General features: G+C 36.6%; 1 protein-coding gene, 1 long non-coding RNA gene and 1 pseudogene across 3 annotated transcripts in view; 2 read left to right on the top strand and 1 right to left on the bottom strand.

Moving 5' to 3' along the window:
• The window catches only part of LOC309495688 (integrin alpha-M-like), a 264,013-nt pseudogene that overhangs the window by 176,703 nt on the left and 70,612 nt on the right, over nt 1–16,698 (top strand). The window lies entirely within an intron of this gene.
• Nucleotides 1–16,698, bottom strand: part of LOC309495698 (uncharacterized protein) — a 58,326-nt gene that overhangs the window by 24,345 nt on the left and 17,283 nt on the right. The window lies entirely within an intron of this gene.
• The window catches only part of LOC309495711, a 28,652-nt gene continuing 13,826 nt past the window's right edge, over nt 1,873–16,698 (top strand). The window contains exon 1 of the long non-coding RNA XR_014204803.1: nt 1,873–1,967. This is a non-coding gene — a long non-coding RNA (uncharacterized lncRNA). The remainder of the gene's footprint in view (nt 1,968–16,698) is intronic.

Genomic DNA, 16,698 nt, shown 5'->3' with positions numbered 1-16,698 from the left:
GGTAAGGGGAAGAGGTAAGACAGAGAATTGGGATTCAGCCTAAGTATTGATGTTTTTGAAAAAAGAGAAATGAATATTCAATAATTTTACAAATAAATTTGTTTATAATATGTGAGTCTGAGCCTGATACAAGAGACTGATGTTTTTGAAACCAAGAATAAACAAATGCTTAGAAAAATTTGTTAGCCTGGATGCCAGCCGAACTTAGCCCCGCCCACAACATTTGAGGTCGGGAAGTTCGGTCTGGACTTGATCCATTGTGGAGCAACTATGCTCGAACCAGAGCTGTTCGAACCAATTAAATTGTCAGGGCGGGCTTTATACGATGATGGACAGATGATCAACAGTAACGTAATCATCCACGTCACCAAAGAGCGCTTGGGTTGAATTCGTTTACAACAAAGATGGCTGCCGCTGGAGAATTGAGATGTGTAGATTCCGCCATCGCGTCTGTTATAGAAGATATCGGCAGCGCATTCATTTTAAAAGAGGAACAGAGAACCGCAATCAAGGCATTTGTCCTATGAACCTGATCGTCAACCACATGTCTCAGTGTAACAATCTCAGCCGCACAGAACCACTGCACCACGAAGGGTCCTGTTATGTGTTCTACGTTGAAGCGAGTGCCATGCACCACTGGCTCTTTCAACAGCCATGACAGGGACTCACAGCTTGCCACTCTCTTGAACAGTGAACAGTCCATGGTAAAACTTTGGGAGTTTTTTTTAGCACTCAGGTCCATTAAAAACAAAGGCTCAGCAAGACCCAAATTCCCGCCTCGGATCACTATGGTTCTAGCTAAGGGTCTCCAGACAAGGTCTGCGGGCCTAACAAGGAGCCTCAGGAAAAACTGGAGTCGGAAAGCAGTGCCCCTACTGGCAAGATGAATGAGGGTCTACACGTGATAAACGGTGCCACAGCATAGACACATATTACAAATTGTGTTTAAAACTAGGCTCAAAATGAGTAAACGCCCTCTAAAACAGCTAACTTGATTGAAACATTTGCAAAAAGGCCTAAAACTATTGAGTAGGGCTATTGAAAGGTTCAAGAGTGTAGAAAACAGCGCCATCATGTGACAGGTTACATTTACAGCAGCCATAACCCGTGTGCGCAGCTCAGCTGTTTATACATCAACCACAACAGCCTGACAGCGCTCATGTGTTCAGTCGTCTGATAATATAATTCACATTTTTATAATAAAGTACAATAAAGTGTGGCAATAAATTATATGTAAATGATATGATGTCCTGCACCTGAGCCCAATCTGGGTGTTTGGGATGTGCACACCAGTTTTGTATTTTTGATTCTTCAATAAATTATATGTAACAACAACAACAATTATAATAATGCCAACAAAGTTGTTTAAGGCAAGTAAATGGTGCTCTAATTTTTTTGTGGTTTTTATACTGTTTATGTGGCAAAGTATATGATAATTTAATATAGGCTATAGGCCTACTGTATATAAATATATTAGTAAATGGACGTGAACTTCCATAAACCAGTAATTAGTGTTCTGAGTTCCGACACGCGAAGTGAAGCATTCACGAGACCAGACTGGAAAGAAAGAGAGTTTTACTTTCACTTTCTTTCCAGTCTCGTCTCGTGAATGCTTCACTTCGCGTGTCGGAACTCAGAACAATAATTACTCTACTGGCTTATCTACTGGAAAAGTGATTTAATTGCTATTCACTGACAGTAAAATGTACCTCTGAGATCAAATCCTGCTCTGGCCTCAGTGAGGGCATTCAGAATCAGCCAGAGAATCTGTAATGCTGATTATATTGGCCGTGTAATGAAAACAATCATAGATTATTACACACACACACACACACACACACACACACAGCGCAGGAGTTCTGACTCTGATCCAAAAGGAGTGACTGAAGAAATAAAACAGGAATCTCCCACAGACCAGCTCAGAAACATCAGGATGGAGACGCACAGCTGGATTCTCTTCATATGGGGTGAGAGGTTAATTTTTAACATATAGATCATCCGTAAAGTTAATAATGCTACAGTTTTCTTGACGTGTTTGTTTCAGTCTAGAGTCATTATAACTTTATGTAAAGCAATATGTGTTCATTTAGATGTGTTAGATGGGTTTTCTAAAAGAGCCCGTTCTGTAAAACGCACAAGTCTTTCAACCCTCTTAAGAAACGAATGGTATAACCACTGTATAACACTGATTTGTTGCATTAAAATGCATTAATATTTGCAGTTACCAGTAATATTACATGTTTGTTTATTAGAAATTTGACAGTAGTAAGAGTAGATATATTACAGTTTTCCCTGTAATAAATAGGTTTTTGCACATTAATGTTGTTAATAAAATATAATTGTATTATCTTCTGCTTGAATTGAGATGCAGATAAAATTAACTTTATTTAAAGACCAGTTTATTAAAATTTAGTTTTAGTCGTGACAACTCTTATTCATTGGAATGGGGCATGGAAAATAGGCTTAACTTTGGTGGCCGGGATCTGCTACGCTGCTGCTGAGCAAATACAATTATTTATTTTAATTAAATCCTATTAATTATTAAATGGTAAAGGTTCAGAGGATGAAGAGAAGGATGAAAAAGTTTCCAAAACAAAGTATTATTTTACAAAACAAACTCAAATAGCAGGTAACGCACAGCGCTTAACAAGACACAAACAATACAAGCACAAAGAGGAACTTAAATACACTGTGATGATGAGACAATGACGAACACATGTGATGATTAATGAGTGTCCAATGGAAACATACACTGTTAACCCTTGCTGTAAAAAAAGGCCAAATTCTGACAATATCATACAATTTCATGCCAATTTCCATAGAAAACAAAAATAGCCTACAGGAATATACTCAGAGGCTGTTTTCCCGATCACACCCTATTCCCTCATTCACTATTCCCTACATTAGTTCACTAAGATAGTCCCCTTGACAGAGTGAATGAAAAGAAGTGAGTGAATTGAGACACTGATGAACACCTGATAAGCAGAATCACTGAAGGACAGAGAAACAACAACAGAAAAAAGAGAAACACAAGAACTACAACTGACTTCCAGCCACCGAGTGTGAAACCAGTTTACAAACCAGTTTAACATTATTTCTTTCATACATGTACAAAAGTTCTTGTTGAGAATTAACAGATATTTAGTTGTTGATATTTTATTGAAAATAATAAAGTTTGTTGTCACCATGATGGAGATCAGTGTTTGCTTTAGTTGGGCTCTTGACCCTTGACTTTATAACATTAGTTTTTCTCTGGCTGCTTTAAAGGAGAACTCCGGTCAATTTTTTGTACATTTGGAGTGCTGTCAGTACAGAGAACAACGACAAAAATCTGTGTTGCCTACACCGTGTTATCCTCTTTTTAAAATTTGCACCCTGTTGACTTCAATGGGGCAAGTTTTATACCTGCTTTTAGCCTCTTAACATCCTTGATGTGTCATTACAAGTGCACAGGTCATGTGAGTGATTCCTTCAGAGTGAACACGGGTGAATCTGACTGCAGTAGATGTGAAAGATATCAATAAAAATGATGTTATTTCAGCTAGCGCACGTACCTGTATTTACATCCTGTTTTCGGTCGAAGTCCATAGTAATCGATTGTCGAGTTCATAGGTAACTAAACATATGAGCGTGAACTCGACAATCGACTACTTTGGAGTTGTCCTTTAACTGTGAGTTTGTAAAACACTGTTGTTATGGCAAGAAAAAGCCAAGAGGAAGATGATCAGGTGTGTCGTGGAAATTCTTTCTAGACTTTCAATAACTGGACTAAATTAATATTTATCGTATATCTGTTAATCTACAACATGAAATACAGCAATATTTCTGTAACCAATTATTCTGAAGAATATTGAAATCATTTAATGCATTAAAACATTTTCAACTCTCGCTTGACTCAGACACACACGCAGACATCAACAATCAGCACATGAATCTCAACAATGGTGGCAATCAAAAGAGTCATGTCGCAATGCATGCTGGGTTCCAGGATAGTATAAAACTCCCAGCATGCACTGCTGCATGAATAAAATAAAAATAAAAATATTGCCACCATGGTTGAGATTGACGTTCTAAGTTTTGATATCTCTGTGTTTCTACAATACAGAGTAGCTCTGTGCATGATGTGTTAAAAAAAATCATTGTAACTCATTGCTGTAGTTTCACAGTGGTGCTAATGTAACACTTTTGATACAGGATTAATCTCTGAATGAGATTAGTGAACGAACAGGAGATATGATGATTTTCGCATCATAATCAATATAACTGCAATCATTCATAAACCATGTGTGTGTGCACAAGTGTGACCTGCAAAAACACAGTTCAAGCAGTAAGAGAGAAATTAATGTTAAAAAGATCCAGAACCCAACTAAAGCAAGCACTGATCTCTACAATGGTAACTTCAAACCAAACATTTTTAATTAAACATCTCAATAACATCTTCTGAGATGTATGACAGAAATAAAGTCAGGTGTATTTCTTGTGTTTCTCTATTTTCTGTTCTTGTGTTCCTCTTTCCTTCAGTGATTCTGCTTGTTAACAGCAGGTGTTCATCACTAATGCTCAACATTCACTTATTTTACTTATTCACTTATTATTCAACATATTCACTTAATTACCTCACTGCAACACTGCATCAATGTTACTTTTACTCTTTGTATTGTGGATTTCCCTATGGGGCTGAAAGGGTTAACAGTGTAAGAAAAGAAGTCACACCCACTGAATGTATTTTAGCAGTAATAAACTGTAAGTTATAAAACTGGTATAGTTAACTGTAAAATTTAGTTTTTTGAAGAGCAGAGCCTGTGCTTCAGTCCAGGAGAAGATCTACAGACATTGATGATTTGCTGCATCTTGCTTTATTTAACAGACGGTGACTGTGTAGTTGCTGGTCCTGTCAGCCCTATAGGACTGTCAATATCTCCAAGAAGGCTTCAGGGAACAGGTCCTGATGCCAGTGGTGTCAGGCCTCTGAGGGCAGTGTCCTCTGGGGGGAAGTGGTTAAAACCTCACTATACGGTGCGCATTTCTCTTCCGTGCCCTCAGGGAGTCATTCTGCCAACCCCGCCACCTCAAGTGCTTCAGGGCGCAGAATTAACAAGAAATAAAGCTTCAACTTCTGACGTTTCCAAGCAGCACAGCAGTAATGACTTTATGAACTGCTTTACTTGCAAGATTGATAATATCAGGGAGAAAATGATAACTATGCAACCGTCTACTACAGTATCGCATAAGGCAGTGCATTGTAGTCTCCCTGAGGAAAAATTTTATTCATTCGTTGCTATAGACCTTATGTAGCTCTGCCCCTTTTCAGCGCTGCGCTCATTGTCTTTTGACTTCCGGTCTGTATTTTCACAGCGTTTTGTGTGTTTATTAATGAACGGCTCGTTTTAAAATCTTCCCGGTCGATTTAAATTTGTTAAGTCATCTGCTTTAAACATTACAGTCCTCATGATAACTTTCGTTAACTTTACATTAAGTAAATCCACTTAAAAAACGAATTACTCCTGGACAGAAATGCCATATAAATATACAGAGCGACCGCAAAACGGAAGTTAAAAGACAATTTTCCAAAGATGGCGGCGCCCTTGTTTCTCTGGTGCATAAGGTCTATAGGAGAGGAAGAATTTACTAAACTTGTTAAATCATCTAAATCGACAACATGTATGTTAGACCCTATACCGACTAAGCTACTGAAAGAGATGCTTCCAGAGGTCATAGATCCTCTTCTTAAAATCATATGGATCATATCTTAAAAGGATATGTACCAAAAACTTTTAAGCTTGCTATGATTAAACCTCTTGTTAAAAAACACAACTTGATCCTGCAGAATTAGTCAATTACAGGCCGATCTCGAATCTACCTTTTCTGTCAAAGATATTAGAAAAGTCAGCATCCTCACAACTATGTGCCTTTTTAGAAAGAAATGATATCTGTGAGGATTTCCAGTCAGGATTTAGACCGTACCATAGCACAGAGACAGCTCTCTTAGAGTCACAAATGATTTGCTCTTATCATCCGATCGTGGTTGTATCTCGCTATTAGTGTTACTCGATCTTAGTGCTGCGTTTGACACTATCGACCACAACATTCTTTTAAATAGACTCGAAAATTATGTTGGCATTAGTGGAATTGCATTAGCATGGTTTAAATGCTTACATAATTATCTGACCGTTATCAGTTTGTAGCAGTAAATGAAGAGACGTCTTATCGATCACAAGTTCAGTATGGCCATGGTTCAGTAAGTTATGTACCACAAGGCTTAGTACTAGGACCATTGCTGTTCACTCTGTACATTGGATGACTATTAATTTCCTACTACTTAATTCTGAAAAAACAGAGTGTCTAATTATTGGACAAACATCCTCAGCACGTAGTTACCTATAATACTGTCTAGAAACCTAGTAACACCTAGAAATACCTAGAAACACTTGATGGCTGCTCTGTCAAGTTTCAGAAATACAATCTTACTACCAGGGTTTAACCGATCTCTTCAGCCCGGATCCCACACCTAAACTATGTTGCTGGAAAAGCAACACACACACACACACACACATACATAAAAGGGATATTCTACAGACTTCTATTGTTTTCACATCCATGCAGAAGCAAGCAGTTTCCTGTGAATGGGCGAGACCATAGAAAACATACAAATACTTGTACAGAACAGTGTGTTAGAAGTGCAGTCAAACTATTTGCACTACAAACCAGTGTGTTTATGATATCAGTTAAATTAAAATAATATAATACCAAATACCAGGTCAGCAAAACAGACAGCTAAAATAACTGGATACAAACTTCTGCATTTTTACAATCATTTCTTTTTAAATCAAGCTTTTACAAATGAGGATGCCCTTAAACTGAGGTTTTGTCAGGTTTAGCTCAAATGTGTCATAAACATAATATCAAGTAGGTACACACACACACACACACACAAACACACACACACACACACACACACACACACTAGATTGTGTGTTTTCTAGACACAGACAGATTTTCTAGAATAAGGGCTCAGAAAATCTCTCTCATGTCTAGGTCACTTCCTCTTTAAACTGTTGCAATATAAATTATGTGCAATACTATTTATAGTAACTATGTATAGTTATATTTATGTGTAAGGGTGGATTTCCTGCAGGGGTTCAGTCTGCAAGATTGCAGAATGACTAAAGAAACATTATCAGCAGGATGGTAGAAAACTGCACATTTCGTGTCTATTCCACCCACTGCCACTGATACCAACGACGGAAATAAGCGCAGTTACAATAGCTAAATATGTGAGAGAGTCTTGCTATAGAGAGTGATGGTACTGTATTGCAATATGTAGCACTTCAAAGTCAATACCAAATCAAAACTATTTACAAACATTATTTGTAATTGAAAGGGTTTAATGACAAAATATGGTTATGGTTACACTTAAAATTGTCACAAAATAGATGTATGAGAAGATGATAACTTATACCATTAATTGTACCCAGCATATATGTAAAATGTTACCTGAGAGACAGAGAGAGAGTTTTGAGTTTATTTATATAACACACTTTATTTATATCATTACAACGTCAGCAAAACATCCAATCACATTATCCAAAAAAATAAAAAAGAGGTTCAAAAATCAAGACTTATTGTAATATGGTAGTAAAAATCAACATTTCTTCTTCAACTGTACAAATAGCTCCAATAAAACACCATTTGTGCAAAAAACTTTCTAAATCATTCATCAGTTTATAGAACTTCAAATCAAACATAACCCTTTGCTATTACCATATTTTTAAATACAATAATCACATGTTGTCCTTCTCTACCTTCTATTTTGTTTTTCTCATTTTACAAAAAGGACAATCACTTGATACGTTAGGATTAATAAGCTCACAAATGCATTTACAGCAACTGCGCCGTGTAAAACTCTCCATTGAATATCACCTGTGCGTTTTTCAATTGGTGGTTTGTATAAAACTCTCCAAACATGTTTATTTTCATCATCTATTCCCAATTTCTCTCTCCACACTGTATCACTGCGTTCTTTTAAATTTGCTTTATTTAAAACTTTTACAAGACATTTATACAAAACCTTACTCTGAACATCCTGCAAACTTAACCCTTCTAACCCCCTCAGGTTCAGAAAAGGTCCAGACAGTTATTTGAGATTGGGACTAAGATAAATACTTGGAAAGGGATCTGTATTATTAGGAACCAGTTTCCCATTATAAAAATCAATTAACAGATTATTTTCATCCTAATTTTTTCTACATGCCGTACCGACCACACACCTAGAAATGAGGCCATGGACTGAGCATTATTTAAACCAGAACCAGCAACATCCAACAAATGATGCAGTTTTAATGTCTTAGTGGTAATTAAACAATGAAGCAGTCCAGGTGTAACTTCACAAGTAACATCAAGCCGAGCTCCATGTACAAGAGGTTCCTCCAAAAGCCAGTACAAGGAGGAAATCGCCTCAACCTCTGAACTTTAAAAAGTCCCTTATAAAAAGGAGTCAGCCCGTTGCACTGCAGCTTACTCAAGTCCATCAAAAACAAAACAGAGTTCACTCCCATTCTGCCTGCTTGATTAAAGATAACATCAGCCACTTTTCTCCAGACTAGATCCTTAGGTCCTGTGAGGTACCTTTGAATAAACAGAAGTTGAAAGGCTGCCCTCTGCTGGGCAAATGGATAAGTCCTTGTCCTCCTTCATCTCTGGGTAGAAAAAGTATGATCTGCAGTATCCAATAAAAAAGTGCTCCAAAAAAAGTCCACCATACTGGCTTTAATTTTACTCAAAAGTCCATTTGGAGGATCGATGCTGGCCAAATGATGCAACAAAACTGAAGCCACCAGGTTATTAATTATTACAACCCTCCCTCTAAAATCGCCCCTTTCAGTTTTCTAAAACTCCTTCCCAATTTTTGTCTAACATTGAATTGTTGCCAACATATAATCCTAAATATTTTAACCCATCTCTTTTCCAGGACAAACCACCTGGTAGTTTAGGAAGACCATGGGACCATTTACCACTTACTATGGCTTCACTTTTGCAGAGGAAATTATACCAAATTTGTCGAAAATTTCTTTAAGAAGATCACCATCATTTTGCCCTTTGACCAAAACAATAATATCATCTGCATATGCAGACAACTTAAAATTGGTTCCAGAGCAAGGTATGGTCCAACCTTCAATGCTTTCTCTGATCTTAACCAATAATGGTTCAATGGCAAGAGCATACAACATTCCTGAAAGTGCACAACCTTGTCTAATACCCCTGTTAATTTTAAAAGAAGCACTAAGACCACCATTCATTTTCAGTACACTCTCAACATCCTGGTACAAAACCCTAATCATGGCGATAAAACCAGAGCTGAACCTGAACTCCTCTAGCGTGCGCCAGAGATAGCTGTGCTCAACCCATTCTAGAGAAATGAGACCAGTGTCTATGTCCAATAGCCTAGAGACATCCAAAATATCCTGAATTAGATAAACATTATCAAAAATAGACCTGTTAGGCACACAGTAACTTTGATCACGATGAATAACCTGCCCAACTACCTCCCTCAACCTAATGGCCAAAGCTTTAGAAAAGAGCTTTAAATCAGAGCACAAAAGTGAAACAGGGCGCCAGTTCTTCATTTCTTTTTAAATCACCTTTTTGTGGGTAACAGGGTAATGAATGCCCTCCTTGCAGCTCAAAGGTAGCAACCAGACTATCATTGAGCACACACAGCAAATCACCCCCCAGCACTGACCAAAACGTTTTAGAAAACTCAATTGGTAGACCATCAATTCCCGGGGCCTTACCGCAATCCATGCTCCGCAGAGCAACATGCAGTTCAGATGCTGAACGCGGCCTCTCAAGCCAAGAATTGGTCTCCTCTGAAACTTTAGGCAAACCCATATAAAAAGAGCTGGCCAGCTCATCTTCCTCTGTATGTTCACTTTTATAAAGCTCAGAATAAAATAATACAGCTCTTTGTAAGGACCACCCATTGGCCAAATGACGGAATCCAACGGCCTGGCGACGGAATAATGCGTGGATGTCTTTACAGCGCTCCAGTGAAGTCCACTTAATTTACTGGAATTTAGTTTCAATATTACTTTAGCTCTACGCTTAATCTGACTCCAATTTCAAATGATAATCAAATTTAGATTGTGTTTCTTATTAGAAAATAGTCATAAATATTGATTATGAATTAATTTAGATCTTTGATTATTCTGAGTATCCCATACTTTCAATTATTCATTCATTGAGGGACCCGATGCCACACAGAGTCACACGCCCTGGGTTTACGTGGATCTCCCGGACAGAGCCTCGCCTGTCTGATCTTGGTCAAAGAGTGCAGGGTTTGCTTTTACCTCTTAAGTCGGTTGCCTACTGCTCACGCATACAAAAAAGTGTAGTTTATTTAGCCACTTCCGTACAACTTGCCAAGTCAGTGATAGACAGAACTCAACAGGTCTTCAGATGACGTGCCTACTGCTCCGTTCATATGTGCCTTTAGTTTGACCTATCCTGGACACAGAGCTGCGGTAGCACCAGCCTCCTCATAGTCTACTAAAATAATGATTTCAGAAAACTTCAGAATAAATCAAGATGTAACATTTATTTGTCAGGTAAAAATGTATCCTGCCAATTACAGAAGTAAATGATTAAAAGCCAATCCAGAAATAATAAATACATGACATAATTTACTCAAAGATGACTCTAAAAGTAAGCAATGCATTCCTGACAGAGACACACAGTGGTGTGTGAGTATTTTCCAATGGGAAAACACTGAAACCGCACTGTATGGGGGTCGTTCCTGGTAAAGGGTCCCAAAGACTGCTCTGTCACCTACCCTTAAATACCCAGACCAGAACAAACGAGTTATACCAATATTTCTGGGTCAATTCATGTAGCCCAGGGGGTGGCACCTGGTTTCGGGAGATATCTTGAAGAGTCATCACCCAGAGAGGAGAACAGGATTCTCCTAAGTTCTCAATCTTTCTCATTAAACCAATGACTGCAATGAAATTAAGACCATTTTACCAATCAACACTTAAAATGATACCAAACATGAAAAGGAAAAACAATAGATTCACAAGTTACATCATATGTGATATATAGACATTCTTAGTGAACTTTTGGTGACTTAACTCGCGGGAAGAGGAAGGGAGGAGGGAGAGTGGGATGCAGAGATAAGGAAGAAGAAAAGTTTGGACTGGCTAAGTCACACTCAATAATGCAGGTCTGTCCTGTGCTCTGTCTTTGCTATATTTTGTCCAGGGTGCGTTTTATGGCTTTATTTCAGGGTGAGTTTGGTCTTAGCAGAAAAATCAGTCCTTACAGACGGCCCCTGGCCCCTTGGGACAGATTTAGATCGACCTAATGGGACATTTTTGGACATTTTCCTGTTTCCACATTTTCAGTGTTATTCTTTGAGTGTTCATAGGGCTGACCCCTGTAGTTTGCAGCGTTAGTGGGTTGGTGCAGGAATCCAGTCGTCACCTGAAATAACAGCAAGCTGGACAGGGTGCCACATGACTCTCTTGGCCGGGTTTGCTTCCACCAGCACTTGGTTGCGGTGGTATTCAGTCTGTAGAATGATCAAGTCTGTTTGTGTTGGTCAGCATGATCAGAAAGTGTCAGTGGAAAGTATCATTATAACGCTTTGCGGAAACATCTGCGTCCTGCCTAGGATGTTTTAACCGACCCTTTGAGAAGTCCTCGGTCACCTTCAAGCAGAAGGTTTCATTTGCCGGGCAGATCAGAACTCCATCGTTGAAGGAATCATTTCGCTGATGACGCTCCATTGCGTGTGAGACACCTGAACAACTTCTGAATGACCATGCAATAATTGAACACTAATGTATTTGTGGTTATTGTAAGATGAGAAAAAAGTTATTGGATAAACACAAGAACACAAAATAACAAGACATGATGTACTCAAAAATGTGAAACTCAAAAGTCTAAAGTACGAGTGGTAAATAAGGTCTCTTTTTCAGAATCATATATTTAGTGAGCCGGTCTCATTTGATCACCAAGTTCTTCACTACCGCAGTGATCTGGTAGTGGAATTTAGACTTGGTCTGGTTAAATTAAGGAAGGGTAGCAGAAAGTCACCATAGCTAGAATATTTACCAGCGGTATGCATAATTAGACTATATCACATAATTAAACGTGGAAATACACAATTTCATAATTATAAAATTGTCTACGTTGGTTGTTTAAAGTGCAAATCATTAATGAAACCTAAAGTTTTAATACGTTCAGTTAGAGAATGAAATGTATAGAAACAGAGATTTAAATTCTCTGGTTTAACTTGTGTAATCATCCTCTGCATTTGATGTGCAGGCTAAGTCACACTCAATAGTGCAGGCCTGACTGGAAATTGTATAGGTGACCAATAGAAATGCCTGCATTTTAGATCTAACTGTTTCGATCATGTTTTATTGTCATTAGTCATTTGTTGGAAACTAGGGGGCCCTCCTGGTTTGCAACAATGCTAACGACTGGACATGGTAACACTTTACAATAATAGTACATGAATTATCATGTACTAATACCTGAATTAATAATTACTTTACTATGAACTAATGATGAGTTAAGACATGTACTAATGAGGAACTAACCTTAACTACGACATGAGTCATATGAATTCCTGCATGAATATACCATCTTAACTACACGTTAGTACATGCTTGTTAATTAATGTATTAATTAACATTTCGGGGTAAACTAAATCAAACTTTCTCTAGAAAATGGACACATTTAGTGTCCCAAAAGAAGAGCAAGAACCCTAACTGACTAACATCCGACTGCATTATGATATAAAGACAGTAAACCAATCCATAAAATAACCACATAACCATCATCTGTGCTAACACTGATTTTAATTTTGAAAATTGCATCTGCATGTTAGTGTAGGTATTTCACTCTTGATGGCAGCAGTGGAATCACTTAAAACAGAATGAGATTAAATCGTTTTTAATGATGAATGCATCATTGTGTGTTCAATGAGTAAGGTTAAATGTAAACATTGCAAGACATCTAGTGTCATTCACTGATGTTTGTGACAGTTGCTGGTGTCAAATTTATGAACAGTTTTACATTGTGCCCTTTTAGTACATCTTTCTTCTGATCTGGAACATGTTTGATTTAGTTTAAACCCGAAATGTTAACTAATACATTAATTAACAAGCATGTACTAACGTGTAGTTAAGATGGTATATTCATGCAGGAATTCATATGACTCATGTCGTAGTTAAGGTTAGTTCCTCATTAGTACATGTCTTAACTCATCATTAGTTCATAGTAAAGTAATTATTAATTCAGGTATTAGTACATGATTATTCATGTACTATTATTGTAAAATGTTACCGACATAATAAATGTTTTGTCCAAAGACCAGTTGTATTAATGAGTACGTCTCAATTCGATTTTTTATTGTGGATTTAAATCAATTGATGTGTGACCACAACCATGCATGTCCTATGCACAGCACAGTGTTTACATACAGGAAGCTGAAAAGACTGTAATACTGAAAAGAAATTATTTAAAAAATCTACCTTGTCCTATATGTATGAAGGTGAATGATGTATTATAGATTTGCATGATGTGAATAATTTTGGCCTGGATAGTCTTATGATCTATGCCAGGTAGAGATGTTCTAAGATTGTCGTAGTGATGGTGTGTATTGTGCATGTTTGTTGTAATGGATTTTCACAATTAATACTGTTCCAAATTATTTTATATCCTATCCAGGACGTAGAAATAATCCCGCGGTAACTACAGAGCCTATCCTATAGTTGTGCCATTAAGAGTTAGGCGATCAGTCTTTACAACTTTGTATTCTATTGTAAAGATAATAAACCATAATCATAATAGTTGATTATAAAGATAGTATATTATAATGATAATAGATGTCCTCATCGTAATATAAGTCTACCTTTTTAGGTACCCTTGGACCGTGTTTGCTACACTGTTAGACCTTACCGTTTTTTTTACAGTAAAATACTGGCAACACTGTTGCCAGTAATATACTGTTAATTGTACAGTTCTTTACTGTAATTTACAGTTTGCTTCTGTAAAAATGCACTAAATTAAAATTCAAGTTAACTAATTACACTTGCAGAAACCGACTGCCTTAAATTGACCAACTGTCATTTAAATGTATTAACTCAAATGTATAATGCATAAATAACGTGAGCAAAGTATTACTGTGAACTTCTTTCATTTGAAACCACTAAAAAACTATTGCACATAAAGAGATTTCCACTGGACCAGCAACTACACAGTCACCGCCTGTTAAATAAAGCAACATGCAGCATATCATCAATGTCTGTAGATCTTCTCCTGGACTGAAGCACAGGCTCTACTCTTCAGCACAATGGTGACCCACAAAATTTATTTTACAGTAAACTACTGGCAACTTATAACTTACAGTTTATTACTGTTAACATACATTTTGTGGGTGTGACTTTTTTATCTTACACTGTTAACCCTTTCAGCCCCACAGGAAAATCCACAATACAAAGAGTAAAAAGTAACATTGATGCAGTGTTGCAGTGAGATAATTAAGGGAATATGTAAGTGATTGTTGAGCATTAGTGATGAACACCTGCTGTTAACAAGCAGAATCACTGAAGGAAAGAGGAAAACACGAACAGAAAATAGAGAAACACAAGAACTACAACTGACTTCCAGCCATTACACATTATTACACTTATTATTAACCAGTATGACTTTATTTCTGTCATACATCTACAGAAGTTGTTATTGAGATGTTTAATTGAAAATGTTTGGTTTGAAGTTACCATTATAGAGATCAGTGCTTGCTTTAGTTGGGATGCTGACTCTTGACTTTTTAACATTAGTATTTCACTGGCTGAATGAACTGTGTCATTGCACTTGTGCGCACACACACACAGTTAGTGAATGATTGCAGTTATACTGATTATGATGATAAAATCAGTGTATAGCCTGTTCATACATTAAATCTCTTTCATTTTTTAATTCTGTATCAAAAGTGTTATATTACCACCACTGTGAAACCATAGCAATAAATTACAATCATCATTTTTTTTAACACATAATGCACAGCCTAAAAAAGAAACAGAGCTACAATGTCTTGTAGAAACACAGAAATATCAAAAATCTTCATATGTCTCTCATCAATGGTGGCAATAATTTATTTGTATTTATTTATTCATGCAGCAGTGCATGCTGGGAGTTTCATACAATCCTGGAACCCAGCATGCACTGCGACATGAAAGTTTTTATTGTCACCATTATTGAGATTCATGTGCTGATTGTTGATGTCTGTGTGTGTCTGAGTCAAGCAGGTGTTAAAAAAAGTTTTTAAACACTATATTATTTCAATATTCTTCAGAATAACTAATTACAGAATCATTGCTGTATTTCACACTATAGATTTACAGATATGATTTATATGAAATACCCATAAATACAAAGCTTAAACACTGGTTAACCCTCTGGGGACCAAGCTGTTTTTGGGGTCCTTGAGATGTTCTGACATGCTCTGACATTTGTGCTTTTTTCAGTTATTAATAAACATGTTAATGGCAAAGGTGTAAATTCACTCTATATAGCACAAACAGGGCTACCATAATATGCGAGCAACGTGTATGTAGATGTTTGTATTTTTAAGAAAATAATGTTTATGCGTGGTTATTGGAAAAAATTTAAATGAAAGTTGCTGAATTAAGACCACAAAACACATATTAAATATGTGTCCACAAGACTTTTGACTAATGGATGTTGTCCCTTTGAGTTCTAGCTTCAAAATTATGTGAAAATAGTCTTGCTTTATCGTTCACAAAAAAAATACATTGATTTAAATGGTGTAAAACAGGTTTTGCTTGGAAAGCCAATATGCGAGGGGGAGGAGTAGTTTACACCTTAGATTACAATGTCCCACCCACTCTGCATAATGACTCTGCATAATCAGCCATTCATTCAGGTGTGACACTGCCTGAGCCACAATGCAAGGACAAAAGATGTATTTAGACTTATATTGACCATTTAAGATTTCGCTTACATCTATCTTGTAAATATGTTTTGCTATTTTATTAAAAATGTTACAATTACAACAATAATTACAATTTCAACAATATTTCAAGTGTACTCTTTCTTTGTAAAAAAGAAAAAGAAAAAATATTATAGGCCTACATTTTATCATATGTATTCATTAGTTTGAATATAGAAAATATATATATATATAATATATATAAATATATATAATATATATAAATAATATAGTTATATATAGTTATATATATATATATATATAACGTTAGATATGAGCAGAAATTGCTAAACAAAAGATTATTTGATGTGGCAGTATATTCTACAGTAGCCTAAAAACTGTACCCAAATCTAGTCAACAAGTGACTGACTGTAACGTTGTTTTTATGAAATATTAGGGCATATAAATGCTAATTTGCAGTTTAATACATTGCTTATACAAATACATTTTATTTCAACATATTTCAGTAGATTTTTACTCATCTCAGTAGGCTATAGCAAAGCAGTTTAGTTGATTAAAGCGGTTTATTCTTTCACACACAGACGTGCGATTCATATTTAGGCTAAACAGTCTTTACAAATATGTACCCTTCATTCATCTCACAGAAAGGCGAGTCATATTCTAGAAATGCGATTCATCTTTTTGCGGTTTGCATAGGCCTACACTAACGTTATTCCATA

Source organism: Leuciscus leuciscus, assembly GCF_965113295.1.
Source record: "Leuciscus leuciscus genome assembly, chromosome: 3".
Classification (NCBI taxonomy): Eukaryota; Metazoa; Chordata; class Actinopteri; order Cypriniformes; family Leuciscidae; genus Leuciscus; species Leuciscus leuciscus.
Note: the sequence above shows the minus strand (reverse complement) of the source record. Positions and strands in the feature narration are given on the sequence as shown.